Raw genomic sequence first — 21,661 nt, forward strand, 5'->3', positions numbered from 1 at the left:
AATAGTTTTTTGTCTATGAGGATGGAAAATTTGGCAAAGGACATTGGTGATGAATGGATGCACAACATGATGTTGAACTGGCAAACGTGGTGCTATCTGTATTTTCACAAAAATCAAATAAATTTAATGCATATATTTCTTAAATCTAAGAAAGACCTAGACAAAACAAGTGTAAAGTATATAAGAAATAAAAATACTAGAAAACAAAAATAAAAACTAACAAACACTTAACAAGGTACCTATTGTTCAGAACTACGCAGTATCCCCTACGTGGTTTAAAGACACTGCGTGGTTTAAAGTCAGGAAAGATGTGTGTCAGGGTTGTATCCTTTCAACATACTTATTCAATCTGTATGCTGAGCAAATAATGTGAGAAGCTGGACTATAGGAAGAAGAACGGGGCATCAGGATTGGAGGAAGACTCATTAACAACCTGCGTTATGCAGATGACACAACCTTGCTTGCTGAAAGTGAAGAGGACTTGAAGCACTTACTGATGATCATCGAAGACCACAGCCTTCAGTATGGATTGCACCTCAACGTAAAACAAAAACCCTCACAACTAGATCAATAAGCAACATCATGATAAATGAAGAAAAAATTGAAGTTGTCAAGGATTTTATTTTACTTGGATCCACAAACAACACCGATGGAAGCAGAAGTCAAGAAGTCAAAAGACGCATTGCATTGGTCAAATCTGCGGCAAAAGACCTCTTTAAAGTGTTGAAAAGCAAAGATGTCACCCTGAAGACTAAGGTGCTCCTGACCCAAGCCATGGTATTTTCAGTTGTATCATATGCATGTAAAGGCTGGACAATGAATAAGGATGATTGAAGAAGAATTAATGTCTTTTAATTGTGGTGTTGGCAAAGAATATCGAATATATCGTGGACTGCCAAAGGAATGAAAAAATCTATGTTGGAAGAAGTACAACCAGAATGCTCCTTAGAAGCAAAGATGGCGAGGCTATGTCTCACACACTTTGGACATGTTATTAGGAGGGATCACTCCCTGAAGAAGGGCATCATGCTTGGCAAAGTAGAAGGTCAGTGAAAAAGTGGAAGACCCTCAGTGGCTGCAACAATGGGCTCAAGCATAATGGTGACTGTGGGGATGCTGCAGGAATGGGCAGTGTTTCTTTCTGCTGCACAAAGGGTCACTATGAGTTGCAGCCAACTCGACAGCACCTAACAACAACAGAGTAGTCAGTACCTGCTTCTCAAATGCTAGTTGAATGAATATGAAGAGACAGAAAAAGATAGTATTATATTTTATTTTACATATTTTAGAAAATTGGAATCCTATATTCCATTATATTTTATGGCACCTAATATTCATATTGGAAACCCTGGTGGCATAGTGGTTAAGAGATCGACTGCTAAACAAGAGGTCAGCAGTTCAATTCCACCAGGCGCTCCTTGGAAACCCCATGGGGGAAGTTCTACTGTGTCCTATATGGTTGCTATGAGTCATAATCAATCCGTCGGCAATGGGTTTGGATTTTCAAAAAAAATATTCATATAAGAAGTCCTGGTAGTTCAGTAGTTTAAGCACTCAGCTGTTAACCAAAAGGTCAGCCATTCAAACCCACCAGTCGCTCTGCAGGAGAAAGGTGGCAATCTGCTTCTGTAAAAGATTACAGCCTTGGGAACCCTACGGGCAGTTCTACTGTGTCCTATAGGGTCACTACGAGTTCGAATAGACTCAATGGCAATGGAGCTTTTTGTTGTTGTTGTTTTAATATTCATAATCTTAATAAAACTCTTGTCTGGATACACCTTTTAATATTCTTTAGAAAGGTTAGCAAAATAAAGGGAAATATAATAGGATGAATATGTTCAGAGCCACAAATGTCACTGAAATGTATAATATTAACATTTCTCTTCCATATAGTTTCTAATATTCTAGTACTTGTCACATAGAGAGGGCAAAAAAAACCCTAATACTTCTCTGTCGTTTTTGTTTAATAAAACAGGGGACACAAGGAAATATTGAAGATCAACTAATGAGAATAAAAGGCTCCCTGTGACTACTCTGTTTTGGCAACAATAATTTGAAAGACAGAATTTTTTTGTTATTACTAACCATTCTGGGAAAATTGTAAATTAAGAAAATTTGTTACAAAATAGATTAATTTTCTTGGGCTTTAAAGTAAAATTCATTCAAAATATTATCAAATTAGGAAAAAAAAACCTCCAGTATTTAGCATTTATTTTTAATAACTGTATTTTAGAAGAAAAGTGTCTTAATAAAAATTTTAATTAACATTTTTCAAGGTATTTTACATTCTTCAGAAACAGTAGTTGAATAGAAATTGAATATTTTGTGCAAACATTATCACTCATTATAGCTGTGATGAGGATTTTCTTTTTTATAATTCATTTTTACATTAAATTACACTTGATTATTATAAAGCATATATGTTCATGGCAAAATGGGGAAAAAAGTGATAAGCAAATAAGGAAATAAAATGCCATATTACTCCTAGGCAGAAATGCTCATTACACCAACCTGAGTGAATTCATTTTTTATTTTTTTTAACCAAAATGAGATTATATAGTACATTCTGGTTTTTCAGTTGCTGTTTTTTTTTTTTTTTTTTTTTTTAATTAACGACCTCAAACTTTATGGGTCAATATTATTTTCATCTTGTCTAATAGCATTCCTTATTCAAATGGCCTCAAATGTCCCTCATATACATTGTATAACTAGACATCCCAACCCAAGATAGAATATAAGACATGCACTATATACCAAACCAAAACCAAACCTGTTGCCGTCTAGTTGATTCCGACTCATAAAAAAATAGTGACCCTATAATAGGACAGAGTCGAACTGCCGCATAGGATTTCTAAGGAGTGGCTGGTGGATTTGAACTGCCTACTTTTTGGTAAGCAGCCAAGCTCTGCAACCACTGTGCCACCAGGGCTCCACATGAATTACATATGAATGTAATATTATTTAAATCTTTTTTCTTCCAATCTTTTCATTGGAAAAATATTTCCTTTTACTGGGAAAACCTTAAGCATACAGAAAAATATAAAGACTGGTACCATTAACACATACATATCCATCACCTATTTCAATAATTAAGAGTTGCCAAAGGAGCCCTGGTGGCACAGTGGTTAAAATGTTTGGCTGCTATCTAAAAGGTTGGTGATTCAAACCCATCGGCCACTCTGTGAGAGAATGATTTGGCAGTCTGCTTCTGTAAACATTACAGCCTTGGAGATCCTATTGGGTAGCTCTACTTTGTCCTATAGTGTTGTTATTAGTTGGAATCAACTTGAAGGCAAAGGGTTCGGTTTTTTGGTTTTACAGTTAATTATTTTTGCATTCTCTTTCTCTCAAATATGCATATGAAGTGTTTTATATTTACACACAGTACTATATATACCCATATAATAACATACAACTATCTTATATTTGTCGTTATGTCTCTAATGAAAAAATATTTCCCATTTTTTTTAAGTGGCATTTCTTTATGTGAGTACCACATTAGTTGTCTCACAGAATGTCAGACACTGAATTTGTCTGGTTATTGAATAGTGGCATTGTTTTATTGATCTATCCACCTCCTGTATTTCCTGTATACTGAAAGTTAGGCCTCTAGGCTTGAATGGTTTTTGGTTAGGTATCTTTGGCTATTGCTTTAGTCTCTTTTCAGCGGGCAGAGCTAGAAATTATGGTTTAATCAATGAATTATGAGTTCATATTGCTATTTCCCATTCAAATATAACATCATAGGATTTTGTTTCTATACCTTTCATTTACATAATTATATCCCATTTCTCATATCCAGAAAATTGTAGATTCTAATAACATTAGAATTGTTAATTTTATACAATATATAAATGGCTTCAAAAGTATTACAGCAGTATGTACTAATGTTTATGATTGAGTGAAGTTTTCTATTTCTTGGGAGTTCTTTTTGTCCATAAACTAAGAATGCACAGCCAGGAAAATGAGCTCCAAATCACTTAAAAAATTCATTCTTCTTTGAAGTTATGACACCAATTTGATGTGCAGTTAATTTTATTTATTTCAAGTAAATTTTAATATTATAGATTTCTTTTTCCTATAAAAAACTCTATTAAGGGGGGCGGAGCCAAGATGGCGGACTAGGCAGACGCTACCTCGGATCCCTCTTACGACAAAGACACGGAAAAACAAGTGAATCGATCACATACATAACAATCTACGAACCCTGAACAACAAACACAGATTTAAAGACGGAGAATGAACTAATACGGGGAAGCAGTGATTGTTTCCAGAGCCTGGGGCCAGCGTACCAGTCAGGTACGGCACAAGCACAGAGACCTGCTCCACCCCCCTGAACTAACCCCGGGAGGGGGACCAGCCGGTTCCACGGGCGGCGTGGGAGCAGCCGGTAGGAGAAGTCCCCGGGAGGCAGTGACTGATCTTGGAGCAGAAAGAGCAGCACCCGAGCCGGGGAACCGTCCCGCAGGGATTTGGACTGGACGCAGGCGGCTTCATTAACATCTGAATAGCCTGAGCCAGAGGGAGAACTCTGATAGGGATCTGACTGCAGTTTTTTTTTAGTGGATTTTCTGGAAAAACTAGTTTCCAAGTGATGGCTCGGAGACAACAATCCATATCAAACCACTTAAAGAAGCAGACCGTGACAGCTTCTCCAACCCCCCAAACAAAAGAATCAAAATCTTTCCCAAATAAAGATACAATCTTGGAATTATCAGATACAGAATATAAAAAACTAATTTACAGAATGCTTAATGATATCACAAATGAAATTAGGATATCTGCAGAAAAAGCCAAGGAACACACTGATAAAACTGTTGAAGAACTCAAAAAGATTATTCAAGAACATACTGGAAAAATTAATAAGTTGCAAGAATCCATAGAGAGACAACATGTAGAAATCCAAAAGATTAACAATAAAATAACAGAATTAGACAACACACTAGGAAGTCAGAGGAGCAGACTCGAGCAATTAGAATGCAGACTGGGACATCTGGAGGACCAGGGAATCAACACCAACATAGCTGAAAAAAAATCAGATAAAAGAATTAAAAAAAATGAAGAAACTCTAAGAATTATGTGGGACTCTATCAAGAAGGATAACCTGCAGGTGATTGGAGTCCCAGAACAGGGAGGGGGGACAGAAAACACAGAGAAAATAGTTGAAGAACTTCTGACAGAAAACTTCCCTGACATCATGAAAGACGAAAGGATAGCTATCCAAGATGCTCATCGAACCCCATTTAAGATTGATCCAAAAAGAAAAACACCAAGACATATTCTCATCAAACTCACCAAAACCAAAGATAAACAGAAAATTTTAAAAGCAGCCAGGGAGAAAAGAAAGGTTTCCTTCAAGGGAGAATCAATAAGAATATGTTCTGACTACTCAGCAGAAACCATGCAGGCAAGAAGGGAATGGGATGACATATACAGAACACTGAAGGAGAAAAACTGCCAGCCAAGGATCATATATCCAGCAAAACTCTCTCTGAAATATGAAGGCGAAATTAAGATATTTACAGACAAACACAAGTTTAGAGAATTTGCAAAAACCAAACCAAAGCTACAAGAAATACTAAAGGATATTGTTTGGTAAGAGAACCAATAATATCAGATATCAGCACAACACAAGGTCACAAAACAGAACGTCCTGATATCAACTCAAATAGGGAAATCACAAAAACAAACAAATTAAGATTAATTAAAAAAAAAATACACATAACAGGGAATTATGGAAGTCAATAGGTAAAAGATCACAATAATCAAAAAGAGGGACTAAATACAGGAGGCATTGAACTGCCATATGGAGAGTGATACAAGGCGATATAGAACAATACAAGTTAGGTTTTTACTTAGAAAAATAGGGGTAAATAATAAGGTAACCACAAAAAGGTATAACAACTCTATAACTCAAGATAAAAACCAAGAAAAACGTAACGACTCAACTAACATAAAGTCAAGCACTATGAAAATGAGGATCTCACAATTTACTAAGAAAAACACCTCAGCACAAAAAAGTATGTGGAAAAATGAAATTGTCAACAACACACATAAAAAGACATCAAAATGACAGCACTAAAAACTTATTTATCTATAATTACCCTGAATGTAAATGGACTAAAGGCACCAATAAAGAGACAGAGAGTCACAGACTGGATAAAGAAACACGATCCATCTATATGCTGCCTACAAGAGACACACCTTAGACTTAGAGACACAAACAAACTAAAACTCAAAGGATGGAAAAAAGTATATCAAGCAAACAATAAGCAAAAAAGAAGAGGAGTAGCAATATTAATTTCTGACAAAATAGACTTTAGACTTAAATCCACCACAAAGGATAAAGAAGGACACTATATAATGATAAAAGGGACAATTGATCAGGAAGACATAACCATATTAAATATTTATGCACCCAATGACAGGGCTGCAAGATACATAAATCAAATTTTAACAGAATTGAAAAGCGAGATAGATACCTCCACAATTATAGTAGGAGACTTCAACACACCACTTTCGGAGAAGGACAGGACATCCAGTAAGAAGCTCAACAGAGACACGGAAGATCTAATTACAACAATCAACCAACTTGACCTCATTGACTTATACAGAACTCTCCACCCAACTGCTACAAAATATACTTTTTTTTCTAGCGCACATGGAACATTCTCTAGAATAGACCACATATTAGGTTATAAAACAAACCTTTGCAGAGTCCAAAACATCGAAATATTACAAAGCATCTTCTCAGACCACAAGGCAATAAAACTAGAGATCAATAACAGAAAAACGAGGGAAAAGAAATCAAATACTTGGAAAATGAACAATACCCTCCTGAAAAAAGACTGGGTTATAGAAGACATCAAGGAGGGAATAAGGAAATTCATAGAATGCAACGAGAATGAAAATACTTCCTATCAAAACCTCTGGGACACAGCAAAAGCAGTGCTCAGAGGCCAATTTATATCAATTAATGCACACATACAAAAAGAAGAAAGAGCCAAATTAGAGAACTGTCCCTACAACTTGAACAAATAGAAAGTGAGCAACAAAAGAATTCATCAGGCACCAGAAGAAAACAAATAATAAAAATTAGAGCGGAACTAAATGAATTAGAGAACAGAAAAACAATCGAAAGAATTAACAAAGGCAAAAGCTGGTTCTTTGAAAAAATTAACAAAATTGATAAACCATTGGCTAGACTGACTAAAGAAATACAGGAAAGGAAACAAATAACCCGAATAAGAAATGAGAAGGACCACATCACAACAGAACCAAATGAAATTAAAAGAATCATTTCAGATTATTACGAAAAATTGTACTCTAACAAATTTGAAAACCTAGAAGAAATGGATGAATTCCTGGAAAAACACTACCTACCTAAACTAACACATTCAGAAGTAGAACAACTAAATAGACCCATAACAAAAAAAGAGATTGAAACGGTAATCAAAAAACTCCCAACAAAAAAAAGCCCTGGCCCGGACGGCTTCACTGCAGAGTTCTACCAAACTTTCAGAGAAGAGTTAACACCACTACTACTGAAGGTATTTCAAAGCATAGAAAAGGACGGAATACTACCCAACTCATTCTATGAAGCTACCATCTCCCTGATACTAAAACCAGGTAAAGACATTACAAAAAAAGAAAATTATAGACCTATATCCCTCATGAACATTGATGCAAAAATCCTCAACAAAATTCTAGCCAATAGAATCCAACAACACATCAAAAAAATAATTCACCCTGATCAAGTGGGATTTATACCAGGTATGCAAGGCTGGTTTAATATCAGAAAAACCATTAATGTAATCCATCACATAAATAAAACAAAAGAGAAAAACCACATGATCTTATCAATTGATGCAGAAAAGGCATTTGACAAAGTCCAACACCCATTCATGATAAAAACTCTTACCAAAATAGGAATTGAAGGAAAATTCCTCAACATAATAAAGGGCATCTATGCAAAGCCAACAGCCAATATCACTCTAAATGGAGAGAACCTGAAAGCATTTCCCTTGAGAACGGGAACCAGACAAGGATGCCCTTTATCACCACTCTTATTCAACATCGTGTTGGAAGTCTTAGCCAGGGCAATTAGGCTAGACAAAGAAATAAAAGGTATCCGGATTGGCAAGGAAGAAGTAAAGTTATCACTATTTGCAGATGACATGATTATATACGCAGAAAACCCTAAGGAATCCTCCAGAAAACTACTGAAACTAATAGAAGAGTTTGGCAGAGTCTCAGGTTATAAAATAAACATACAAAAATCACTTGGATTCCTCTACATCAACAAAAAGAACACCGAAGAGGAAATAACCAAATCAATACCATTCACAGTAGCCCCCAAGAAGATAAGATACTTAGGAATAAATCTTACCAAGGATGTAAAAGACCTATACAAAGAAAACTACAAAGCTCTACTACAAGAAATTCAAAAGGACATACTTAAGTGGAAAAACATACCTTGCTCATGGATAGGAAGACTTAACATAGTAAAAATGTCTATTCTACCAAAAGCCATCTATACATTTAACGCACTTCCGATCCAAATTCCAATGTCATATTTTAAGGGGATAGAGAAACAAATCACCAATTTCATATGGAAGGGAAAGAAGCCCCGGATAAGCAAGGCACTACTGAAAAAGAAGAAGAAAGTGGGAGGCCTCACCTTACCTGACTTCAGAACCTATTATACAGCCACAGTAGTCAAAACAGCCTGGTATTGGTACAACAACAGACACATAGACCAATGGAACAGAATTGAGAACCCAGACATAGATCCATCCACGTATGAGCAGCTGATATTTGACAAAGGACCAGTGTCAATTAACTGGGGAAAAGATAGCCTTTTTAACAAATGGTGCTGGCATAACTGGATATCCATTTGCAAAAAAATGAAACAGGACCCATACCTCACACCATGCACAAAAACTAACTCCAAGTGGATCAAAGACCTAAACATAAAGACTAAAACGATAAAGATCATGGAAGAAAAAATTGGGACAACCCTAGGAGCCCTAATACAAGGTATAAACAGAATACAAAACATTACCAAAAATGATGAAGAGAAACCCGATAACTGGGAGCTCCTAAAAATCAAACACCTATGCTCATCTAAAGACTTCACCAAAAGAGTAAAAAGACCACCTACAGATTGGGAAAGAATTTTCAGCTATGACATCTCCGACCAGCGCCTGATCTCTAAAATCTATATGATTCTGTCAAAACTCAACCACAAAAAAGACAAACAACCCAATCAAGAAGTGGGCAAAGGATATGAACACACATTTCTCTAAAGAAGATATTCAGGCAGCCAACAGATACATGAGAAAATGCTCTTGATCATTAGCCATTAGAGAAATGCAAATTAAAACTACGATGAGATTCCATCTCACACCAGCAAGGCTGGCATTAATCCAAAAAACACAAAATAATAAATGTTGGAGAGGCTGCGGAGAGATTGGAACTCTCATACACTGCTGGTGGGAATGTAAAATGGTACAACCACTTTGGAAATCTATCTGGCGTTATCTTAAACAGTTAGAAATAGAACTACCATACAACCCAGAAATCCCACTTCTAGGAATATACCCTAGAGATACAAGAGCCTTCATACAAACAGATATATGCACACCCATGTTTATTGCAGCTCTGTTTACAATAGCAAAAAGTTGGAAGCAACCAAGGTGTCCATCAACGGATGAATGGGTAAATAAATTGTGGTATATTCACACAATGGAATACTATGCATCGATAAAGAACAGTGACGAATCTCTGAAACATTTCATAACGTGGAGGAACCTGGAAGGCATTATGCTGAGCGAAATTAGTCAGAGGCAAAAGGACAAATATTGTATAAGACCACTATTATAAGATCTTGAGAAATAGTAAACCTGAGAAGAACACATACTTTTGTGGTTACGAGGCGGGGAGGGAGGGAGGGTGGGAGAGGGTTTTTTACTGATTAATCAGTAGATAAGAACTGCTTTAGGTGAAGGGAAAGACAACACTCAATACATGGAAGGTCAGCTCAATTGGACTGGACCAAAAGCAAAGAAGTTTCCGGGATAAAATGAATGCTTCAAAGGTCAGGGGAGCAAGTGCGGGGGTCTGGGGAACATGGTTTGCAGGGACTTCTAAGTCAATTGGCAAAATAATTCTATTATGAAATCATTCTGCATCCCACTTTGAAATGTGGCGTCTGAGGTCTTAAATGCTAACAAGCGGCCATCTAAGATGCAGCAATTGGTCTCAACCCACCTGGAGCAAAGGAAAATGAAGAACACCAAGGCCACACGACAACTAAGAGCCCAAGAGACAGAAAGGGCCACATGAACCAGAGATCTACATCATCCTGAGACCAGAAGAACTAGTTGGTGCCCGGCCACAATCGATGACTGCCCTGACAGGGAGCACAGCAGAGGACCCCTGAGGGAGCAGGAGATCAGTGGGATACAGACCCCAAATTCTCATAAAAAGACCAAACTTAATGGTCTGACTGAGACTAGAGGAATCCCGGCGGCCATGCTCCCCAGACCTTCAGTTGACACAGGACAGGAACCATCCCCGAAGACAACTCATCAGAAATGAAAGGGACTGGTCAGCGGGTGGGAGAGAGACGCTGATGAAGAGTGAGCTAATTATATCAGGTGGACACTTGAGACTGTGTTGGCAACTCTTGTCTGGAGGGGGGATGGGAGGATAGAGAGAGAGGGAAGCAGGCAAAATTGTCAAGAAAGGAGAGACTGAAAGGGCTGACTCAAGAGGGGGAGAGCAAGTGGGAGTAGGGAGTGAGATGTATGTAAACTTATATGTGACAGACTGATTGGATTTGTAAACATTCACTTGAAGCTTAATAAAAGTTATTTAAAAAAAAGAAAAAAAACTCTATTAAAATATAGACTCAAAGAAATCTCACTGTTATCATCATCTCTTTCATGTCATTCTATACTGTTCTGCCAATCTGCCTTATACGTAAACATTTTTCTTAGTTTTGACTTTTTTTTTTCTGATGTATGTGTATAATCTTACATAAAATGCAGACTGTTTTGAACTTTGCTTGTTTCACTTATTAATATATGCTAGAGATTAATCTATATTTGGACTTTTGAGATTTCTTTTTGCAGGGGAGGCTGTATAGTCCTCCATTTTGTGAACAAACCGTATTCAAACAAAACTGGCTCCTAGTATAGGCTCTTGTGTTGTTTTGCAGTTTTAGCTATTACAAATATTGTCACAAAGAAAAACCATTACGAAGATGCTATTTGGTATATATATAGAAGTGTGTCTTCAGGGTAAATTCCTATTGCTATAGGTAAATTCCTATTGTTGGGTAGATGATTAAACCATATATAGTTTTGTTAGATTTTTTTTTTTCAAAATTTCCCTCTATAGGGGACATGCTATGTGATAAAGCTGTTCTTTACAAAGGAAATATAAAAAGTAATGTAAAACATTTTCAAAATGCTCATATGGTCAAATGATATTAAGATACTTAAATTAAGACTTAAAAGTAAATTTATTAATATTGCAGTAAAATAATATGCATTATATTTGAACTGTCAAACTCTATGGGGGCAGTTCTACTCTGTCCTATAGGGTCGCTATGAGTCGGAATCGACTCGAAGGCACTGGGTTCTGGGTTTATATGTTTCTGAACACATATAGAGATAATGGTTCAGCATTTATGTTTATTATCATATAAAAAAACAAGTGGATAAAAAAATTAAAACTACAGAAAATTGTGTATGTGTACTATATGTGTACTATATGTGTATAAACCAAAAACCCATTGCTGTGGAGTCAATTCCGACTTATAGTGACCCTATAAACAGCAGAACAGCCCCATAGAGTTTCCAAGGAGTGTTTGTGGATTTGAACTGCCGACCTTTTGGTTAGCAGACGTAGCTCTTAACCACTACGCCACCAGGGTTTCCACTATATGTCTATATATATATATACATGCATAAGACCAAAACCCAAACCCACTGACATCGAGTTGATTCCGACTCATAGCAACCCTATAGGACAGAGCAGAACTGCCCCACAGGGTTTGCAAGGAGTGCCTGGTGGTTTCGATCTGCTGACCTTTTGGTTAGCAGCCATAGCTCTCAACCACTACACCATCAGGGTTTCCATACATATATGCTACGGCTGTGAACCAAAGGGTCAGCGGTTCGAATCCGCCAGGCGCTCCTTGGAAACTCTATGGGGCAGTTCTACTCTGTCCTAGAGGGTCGCTATGAGTCAGAATCGACTTGACGGGGTTACTGGGTATACATATATATATACACGTATGTATGTGTGTGTGTGTGTGCGTGTAAATATATATACATGAAATAATTTTTGCATAATTTTTATGGTTCATACAAGTTATTTTTAGCTTTATCATTTTAAGTCACAATAAAAAAACAAAGCCAACCAAATCTGTTGCTGTCCAGTCTATTTCCACTTGTAGAGACCCGATAGGACAGAGCAGAACTGCCCCATCGGGTTTCCAAGGCCAAAATCTTTACAGAAGCAGACTGTCACATCTTTCTCCCTCAGAATGGCTGGTGGGTGGAACCACCGACCTTTTGATTAGCAGCCGAGTGCTTAACCACTGCACCATCAGAGTTTACAATAGTTATATTACTCAGGCTTCCTCAGAGTTGAAAAGTTAATCATTTCAAACTTAACCAGAGTTCGTAGCAACTCTCCCATAAGTTAAAAAAAAAACCTTCAAAGTATCATTTTTAGGACGATAGAATAGAATTCAGAAAGTTAAAAAACAAAACACTGTATGTATTTACAATTCTACAATATTCCTTTCTTAGGCTTAAAAATAAATAATTAGTTAATTATTAAGTTATAGTTTTCTAATGTAGCAAAATGGTAAGCTTTTTTAGAGTATTTTTATCTCTGAAAAACTACTCCATATTGAACTATACCTTAAGCGAATTTTCTTATAATTTGATGGATTAAACCCAAACCTAAAGTCCATTTATAAAACTCAAAAACCCATAAAATAATGACACATCTGAAGCAATTCTGGTATGTATACAACTCTGACTCTTTAAGTACACTGAATTGAAAATTATACTCTTTCTGCTATAAATTTCTTCTGTAGTAACTCAGCTTTATAAATTTAAAATTCTAATTACCATTTTAACAATGTGGCAACATCTAACAGTATAAGTTCCAGGTATTCTTAATTTATAGAGCATAAGGTTAATGTTACATGAGGCTCTCTAGAAAACTTTCTAATGCGATACATGTACCGAAAAGTCCTATGCCTTTTCTTGTTTGGCATGAAGCCAAACATTTATGAATTTTTTTCCTTTAGCTATCTGTGGCTATTTAATGACTTACAAAAATACTTCACATTTTCATTTTGAAACACAATTAATTTAAACATTTTAATGTTTTTTTTCCCCCTAAAATCAGTATCAGTTTTTTCCCTCAGAAACACTGGTGGTGTAGTGGTTAAGTGCTATGGCTGCTAACCAAAACGTTGGCAGTTTGAATCCACCATGTGCACCCTGGAAACCCTATGGGGCAGTTCTACTCTGTCCTATAGGGCCTCTATTAGAATCAACTCAACAGCAACAGCTTTGGTTTTTTTGATTTTGTGCAGTCAAGTGTTTTGGTTTATATGTATATGAGTATACACATACATACACACACCTATTTCAAAGATAAGTTGGCTTTTGCAATTTTTTCCTGATTGTAGATGGCATTGAAGGAGAGCAATGCTTTCCATAATAGTGAATCAATATAGACTAAATCCACAAAGATTGATTTGAACAAGTACCTGAGCAAAGTCTCAGAATCTAACTTCAAACAAATTATGGTGATAATCTCAGATAGACACTGAGAGATGGATTTGGCTACACTTTGCGTTTTCTTCCAAAGGATGTAAAAATCCTTCACAATGACTCCCTGTTTTGTAATAACAGCACACAGGACACCTGAAAAGACTTCTAAAACTGTCTGAAAAAAAAAAAAAAAAAACTAGAACTTTTGGAATTAAATCTAAATTACCTATAGAGGTGGCATCTACGAATTTGAAGTAGAAAAAGGTTGGGAGAAATGTTCTTTTCACTAAATATCTATTTTACTTATTTTTATCAACAACATCATCAAATAAATTTGTTTTCTGTAAATATAATATCTAGTCTTATCAATATAAGCTACATAAAAAGCTTTTAGTTTTTATGTGCTAATTTACTGTTTTATCTTAATGCATATATTAAAATGATAGAGCTTAGTTCACCTCTCACTTTATTTTTCCTGTAAGGAACTCTACCAAAAATGTTCTTAACAAAATGATTGTCAGTTAACAAATATTAATTCTATGTAGGCATTGCTGAACTAAACACCTGAAGGCATTCTACAAAGGCTGCTAGATAAAGATTTAGGATTCTAGAAAGAAGTATTCAATACAATACTGTAAGGGCAACTCAATATTGGCACTGATGTTTTCAAGTCACTGCTCAGTAGAATATTGGTTGTCAATGCTGATTTGTGGAACCCTGGTGGTATAGTGGCTAAGAGCTCAGGCAGTTAACCAAAAGGTCGGCAGTTCGAATCCACTATCCACTTCTTGGAAACTGTATGGGGCAGTTCTACTCTGTCCTATAGGGTTGCCATGAGTTGGAATGGACTCCACCACACAGAGTTGGTTGGTATGCTGATTTGTATTTCAATGCTTTTTTTGTAAAAGGGGAAACCCTGGTGGCGTAGCGGTTAAGTGCTAGGGCTGCTAACCAAAGGGTTGGCCGTTTGAATCCGCGAGGCGCTCCTTGGAAACTCTATGGGGCAGTTCTACTCTGTCCTATAGGGTCGCTATGAGTCAGAATGGACTCGACGGCACTGGGTCTTTGGTTTTCTAAAAGGTGCAAAGTAGTCACTTCAAAATGTTCTTTGGGTATAAAAAATAATATAGATGCAGTTCTTCATATATTTTATGAATAAAATAAAACAATGATTCTTATGAGTAACAGATTTTTAGGATTATAAAACCACGTTAGAATCTTTTAATGTATTTAGAATCCGCCAGGCGCTCCTTGGAAACTCTATGGGGCAGTTCTACTCTGCCCTATAGGGTCGCTATGAGTCGGAATCCACTCGACGGCACTGGGTTGACTGGGATTCATTTCTTATTTTCAACAAGTTAATTACTGGGTTCCTTCTATATTCACTTTTGCTGGTATGTGCTCATATAAAATGCAGTTTAATTACACATTTAAAATGTATAAATTCAACTCTACCTGCTCTGGAAGAAGAGGGATATTCAAAAGAGGAGCTAGAGGGAGAAAAGCACAAGCCAAAAAAAAAAAAAAAGGAAATGCGAATGCAATTTGCGTAGTGTGATTAAGTCTACCCAGCTTTCTTCTCAGTGCTATGCTAAGTGAATATGATAAGGAGTCCTGAGTCTGCTGTTGCCTCAGGTGGTCTGTGTTACTCTAGTGTGAGTCTTTTGATGTGCTGGTCTGATGACAGGGATTAATGACACAGAATGCATTTTTTCATACTGCATGGCTTTCAAATGAAGCCATTTTTTTTTCCTAGAGCTTAACAAAAATAAAACAATTCGTTCTTGCTGACTGAGGGGTCTTCAAGGAGCACACTGTAAAGAGATATTTGACTAAATGTGATTTTCACCTTACCTCCTTCAAGTCTTTGCTCACATGTCAGCCTCGGATCTACACAGATTATCCTGTTTAAAAGTTCTGATCACAGCCCTGACTCCCACCCACCCCGTACACTCACAATTGTCCTTTCCTTGCGCAATTTTTCTTTCTTGGATTGCACTTAGGACCTTCTAACATATCGTATAATTTATTTATTATATTTATTTTTTATTGTAATTATGCCCTTACCAAATGTAAGCTCCATGAATGCAGACATGTTTTGTTTCGTTAACGAATGCATTCCAAGTACCTAGAATGGGACCTAGCTCCTAAGGAATATTTGGCAATATTTGTTGGATGAATGCACAGCTAAATTTTCAACAGCGATGCCCTTAGAACTTGTCACTGGATAAGCTATGACTCCTCCATTAAATGTTAATAAATACCTGTGGCAGGCGATGTTTCCTGCAAGTGTTTTTAATCAAAGTTCTTGTTAAAAAGTTGTCCTTTACATAACATAAAAAATTGTAGGCCAAAAGAAAGGCTGGAATATAGAATTCAGTTTTTAAACTTGATATTTTTATTTAATAAAAATAAACAAATTCCTGAGATTAGTGACCTGAGATAAATGAAATACGCACGGGAAAACACCCTTATCTAATAAATGCCAGGGTACATCCATGCATGATCAGAAGACATACTGAAATTTTAAACAGATGATATCAATGAATGGGTTTAAAATAGAAAGTTTTCATAAACTATGCTATGTGCTAGATGAGAGAGCCTAATTAATAAGTATTGAATTCTTAGAGTCAGGCTTACTGCATAGGCTGGAATAATATATTAGCATAACTCAAAATACTCCCCTGCTGTACCTAATAGCTAATAAAGCACTGCAGTACAATCTTTCTTATCCCTCATGTGATGAATTATTTTTATATTTGTTAGCACTTCCTGAATACTACTAAATGTTCCAGTAGCACCACCAAAGTCAAATCTAAGAAAGGTACCAGGAGTTGAGAAATACATAGATAATTGCACTAAGAGCTTTTTCAAAATGCATATTCCTAATATAACTAGGATTATTATTTTCACAGCATATAGGTATAAAATTATATTTATAAAGCAAATCCTACTGTTTTGAAAATGTGTTAAAACATTTGAATAACACATTGTGGTATACGTTACCAACCTGATTTACGCTTCATTCATACAGGATTCAGACAAAATACATACAATACCACAATGCAGTCAAGTTAAAATAGCTAATGAAAACTACTAATGATATTTAGACTGAACATGATTAATAAGTTAATATTTGATGAAATCCTTAATGATATCAAAACTCAAAGAAAATATGAAAACATTGCAAGCTCAAGACTAATAATTCTTATTACATATAAGTATGAAACATTTGCTGATAAAAGGACAAAACCTCTTTACTTAAAACTTTAGTGAATTTGCCTCTGATGGATTGTTGTGTGTCAAGTTGAAGCGCCAACTGAAAAGAAAATTTACAATTAAAGTCAACAGCCACATGTGAAAAGACAATGTTCTGCAGAACATCAAAAAGAAGTTTAAAAAGTAAGATGTCCAAGTAATAAAAGTATTTGCATTTTCTCACTGTCAGAATATAAGATTTTCACTGTAGCAGTTTGGCTATTCATCCTCAAATATTTTAATCAAAATGTTATTTGCAATCATTCAAGCTATAAAATATTTGCAGGCAGCATATATGCTATGTAGAGGCATCTCTATAGCTGATATAATCAGAAGGCTCTTCCATACCTTTAATGTAATCGTGTAATCGACAACATTGCTACTTGACTACATCTATTCATTTTTTTATCCTGTTTTAATAACACAAGTGACACCTAAGAAATTATTCTTTGATCTTTCAATAAACTAAGGCTGTGCAGACAGAAGAAGGTGAAAGAGGTTAAATTGGCATTGTTTATTTAAGACTCATTCATCATTTATTTAACAATCTCCTTCATCATAAGAACTACTGTGTTTACAGGCCCTTGCTGAGATACTCTGAATTTATTTTTGTATAATTCCTGCCATGTGCATTAGAAATCAGAGCACATTGTACACTATGCTAGTTTCAAGTCTCTAAACAAATTCGTTGCAGGATAGAAGTAGCTTATTGGACAAAACTTTGAACTTATTCACTGTAGAGGATTTTTGGAAATTTCTTTTAAATAGATTTCATGATAATTAATGCCTCCTTGGGCTATTTCCTGTCTTAAACAAAAGGTATGTTGTCGTCATTGTTGTTAGGTACCATCGAGTGGGTTCCGACTCATAGTGACCTAGACCCCATGTAGGACAAAATGAAACACTGCCCGGACTTGCGCCAGCCTTACAATCATTGTTATGCTTAAGCTTATTGTTGCAGCCACTCTGTCAATCCATCTCATTGAAGATCTTCCTTTTTTTCATGTAGCAACAGCTATCTTTCCAAGGAAATTATATTAAGCGTGACTTGCAGTCTCATAGGCCCTGGTGATGCAGTGGTTAAGCATTCGGTTGCTAACCAAAAGGTCAGTGGTTTGAACCTACCAGTCCCCTTGGCAGGAGAAAGATGTGGCAGTCTGCTCCCGTAAAGATTTATGGCCTCGAAAACCCTTTGGGGCAGTTCTACTCTGTCCTACAGGGTCACTATGAGTTGGAATCGACTCAACAGTGGTGGGTTTGGTTTGGGTTTTGTAGTATTATAAATTCTGACATTCATAGCCCAGAAATTAGATCTATAAAGAATAGTTGGTAGCTAATGTTGATAGTTTTAGGAAAAAAGTAAGAGAGTGTAAGGACTACCCTTAATTTGTAAGTTAAGACATTGGAAATAAAATTTCTAAAAGATTTTTCATTATTTTTATCTAACAAACACTACTGTTAATTATAAATAGATATTATATGTATACGTACAGGTAGTCCCTGACTTACAACTTATTTGAGTTATGATGAACCCCACTTATGACTGTCTTTTTGTTTTTTGTTTTTGTAGACCTTATCTTTAGTAATATGTACTACATACAATGTTGCAGGGTATAATTTGCTGATATGATCATTCTCATGCAAACCCGCAAAGACAAATGAAGATGAAATTTATAAAAATACTGATAATAAAAGGCAATAATAATGAAAACTAAAAAAAAAAAATTAAGGCATTTGATTTCCGTCAGAACCGACTTACGACAGAATCATCTGAATGAAATTTTGTCACTAAGTCAGGGACTACCTGCATATACATATATACATACACATATACACACACGTATATATATAAAAAAAAAACCCAATGCACACTCACATATATATGTATATATATGTGTATGTATATATACATATATGTCTTTGTGATAAATTAAAACAATACAAAACTATATTTCCTGAAAAAAAAGTGAACAAAATAGTACATCAAAGGATAATAAACAATTATCATTGAATATGAAAATGTGAAAACTATTTATAAATACATGTTGAAAAGCACAGAAAAGTATCCTGGTCATGGAAGAAATTGTATTAATAAATCAATTTCAGATAGTCACACAATTCATCATACTTAAAATACTTTACTTATTTATAATTTATTTAAAGTATTTTCTTCTCCATTTTTTCCCCACACAAAATACCCTAAAGTTTAATACTACAGTTACACCTACTTACTTAACATAAATTTCTATATGCGTGTCTTTGATAATTAATTGGCTTATCATGTCCCAGAATACATCACCAGGCAATGTGAAAAATGTACTCTTTAAAACAGATGACTACTGTATGTTAGCTATTGAAATCAAAACAAACAGGCACCTGTACAAGGAGACAATCTGAGGAATTACTACCAAGAAATTATTCTTCAACCTTAGTTCAATCCAGTAAAACATATTAAGCTATCATTGTTAGGTAGAGAACAATTAAGGAAAAATAAACATTTAATAAGAATTATGTTTAGAACTTTATTTTTTAATTTTTATTTACTTGTTTAGAGAATATTAATATTAGAAATTTGTGGAAACAAAAAAAATTATGGGGCATAGAAAGGCAAATTCATAAGAAGCTGTTAGTAGCTATGTTGTTGAGACAATGGTCTACAGGTTGTTTTTTCTGTCCACAGGCACCATTCATTCCTCAGTGACAGATTCTTTCAGTCAATCATTAATAATGTTCTAGACCACTTACATTTTACATTTGTATTCCATCACGTAGAAATTTAGAATTCAGACTCCCAAACCTCATTTCCTTATATTTAGCGGAATTTCTGAATCCAGATGTGTGTTTTCCCCTTTTCTCATTTTAAAAATGCACCTAACAACAACAAACAGATTCCCAAAAATATTGTGTGGAAGTGAACAACTGACTTCACCTTTCTGAAATTCAGGTTACTTATCCTTGGATGATGAAAATGGTAAGCCCTCGAGTGCTAGCCAAAAGGTTGGCAGTTCAAATCCACCCAGAGGTGCCTCAAAATACAGCCCTGGCAATCTGCTTCCAAAAGGTCACAGCCTTGAAAGTCTTATGGAGCGGTTCTACTCCGCACACATGGGGTCACCATGAGTTAGAATGAACTCACTGGGAACTAACAACAGATTTGAAAATTGAAGGTTCTGAAATAAATAAATTCGAAATTAACTTGTAGCTCCTGGGTTGTATGATTTTGTTATATTGGAATAATACTTAAGAGGAATTATGGGTTTATTACTCTTACTGGGACATTCTCTAGGTTGGAAATTTAAAAATATATAGCTGATTTTTTGTAGAAATTCACTTTTGAGTCTAGATCCTAGGGATCGATATACAAATATTACATACCAAAAAGTTTTAAAGATAAAATGTAATGCCCCCAAAGAGACAAATAATGAATCACCTTCTTTGAAACCAATAAAAATATTTTTAAAATAAGGAACATAAATTCATTAAATAATGTATAACACTGATGTTCAAAGTCTTACAGTCACATGACTGATATAGACAATATTTGAGTATCTAGAATAAACATATATTACAAATATAATATATAAAATTAAAAAGAAATGCATAGCTTTTGTTTTAATTAAAAATCAAATATTTAAACACCTGCAAATAATTTGCCCGAAATACAAAGATTTGGCTTATTTCCTAATAGACACAAGTAGCTTTATGTTAGGTATGTTAACAAGTTTGCAAGACATCACAAAAGTAACATCCACTTTTATGTTATTTAATATACTGAAGATGAGCAGATAAATATGCATTTTTTTCAGAATACACCTTCATAAAACAACTTAAAATGATCTCTGTTTCTATTTGTCAATAAAGTGTTAAAATAATACTAATAAACACTCTTAAATAGAAAGGGTATTTCTCTCAAGTGTTAAATTCAAGATAAGGAATATTTTCTTTTGTATATTTCAACAACAGGCAGTTTTAAGACATGAACTTAGACAAAATGCAAATTTCACAGCTGAGTATAAGAAAAGCTAGATATATGAATCAGAGTTATCCGAAATCATATAGTTTTACTAGAAGCAATCTTGTATTAAAACATTTTTTACAATCTCATTTTGACAGTTCAACAAGTATCTCACACTAAGACAAAAAAAAAAAAGTTAACTTTCCATTACTTTTTGCAGCCTGCGCTGAAGACCAGGAGCTAACATATTATTGCAAATTTCTCTGCAAAGTTGTGTTTACTTATGTGCCACAATGTAAAAATGATGTGCTTGGCTCTTGGAGATTGCACGCATAGTATCTTTATTTAACTGTTAATAATAAATTAGTACTTTCTAAAAAATAAAGTGAAACAAGATTCTAACATGAATCCTCCATGTATCTTCACATTTACAAGACTGTTTTAAAGATGTTGGTTTAAAAACAAATCCAAAGGTTAATAAGGCATTGGTACGCTAGTCAGTGCCTATAATTATCTTTTTCAGTTCCAGAAGGTATTTGGGGATTGTTTAAGAGCAAAAGATGAATGGTGCACCACTAAATCCTATTAAATCAATGCATGGACACAGCAGGAGCAGAGGTAAATAAGCTGTGAAGTCTGA

At 35.2% G+C, this 21,661-nt stretch overlaps 1 protein-coding gene across 6 annotated transcripts in view; it reads right to left on the bottom strand.

The window, feature by feature from the left end:
- CCSER1 (coiled-coil serine rich protein 1) overlaps positions 1 to 21,661 on the bottom strand; it is a 1,577,476-nt gene that overhangs the window by 696,053 nt on the left and 859,762 nt on the right. The gene's annotated exons all lie outside the window — the stretch shown is intronic.

Source organism: Elephas maximus, chromosome 5, assembly GCF_024166365.1.
Source record: "Elephas maximus indicus isolate mEleMax1 chromosome 5, mEleMax1 primary haplotype, whole genome shotgun sequence".
Classification (NCBI taxonomy): Eukaryota; Metazoa; Chordata; class Mammalia; order Proboscidea; family Elephantidae; genus Elephas; species Elephas maximus.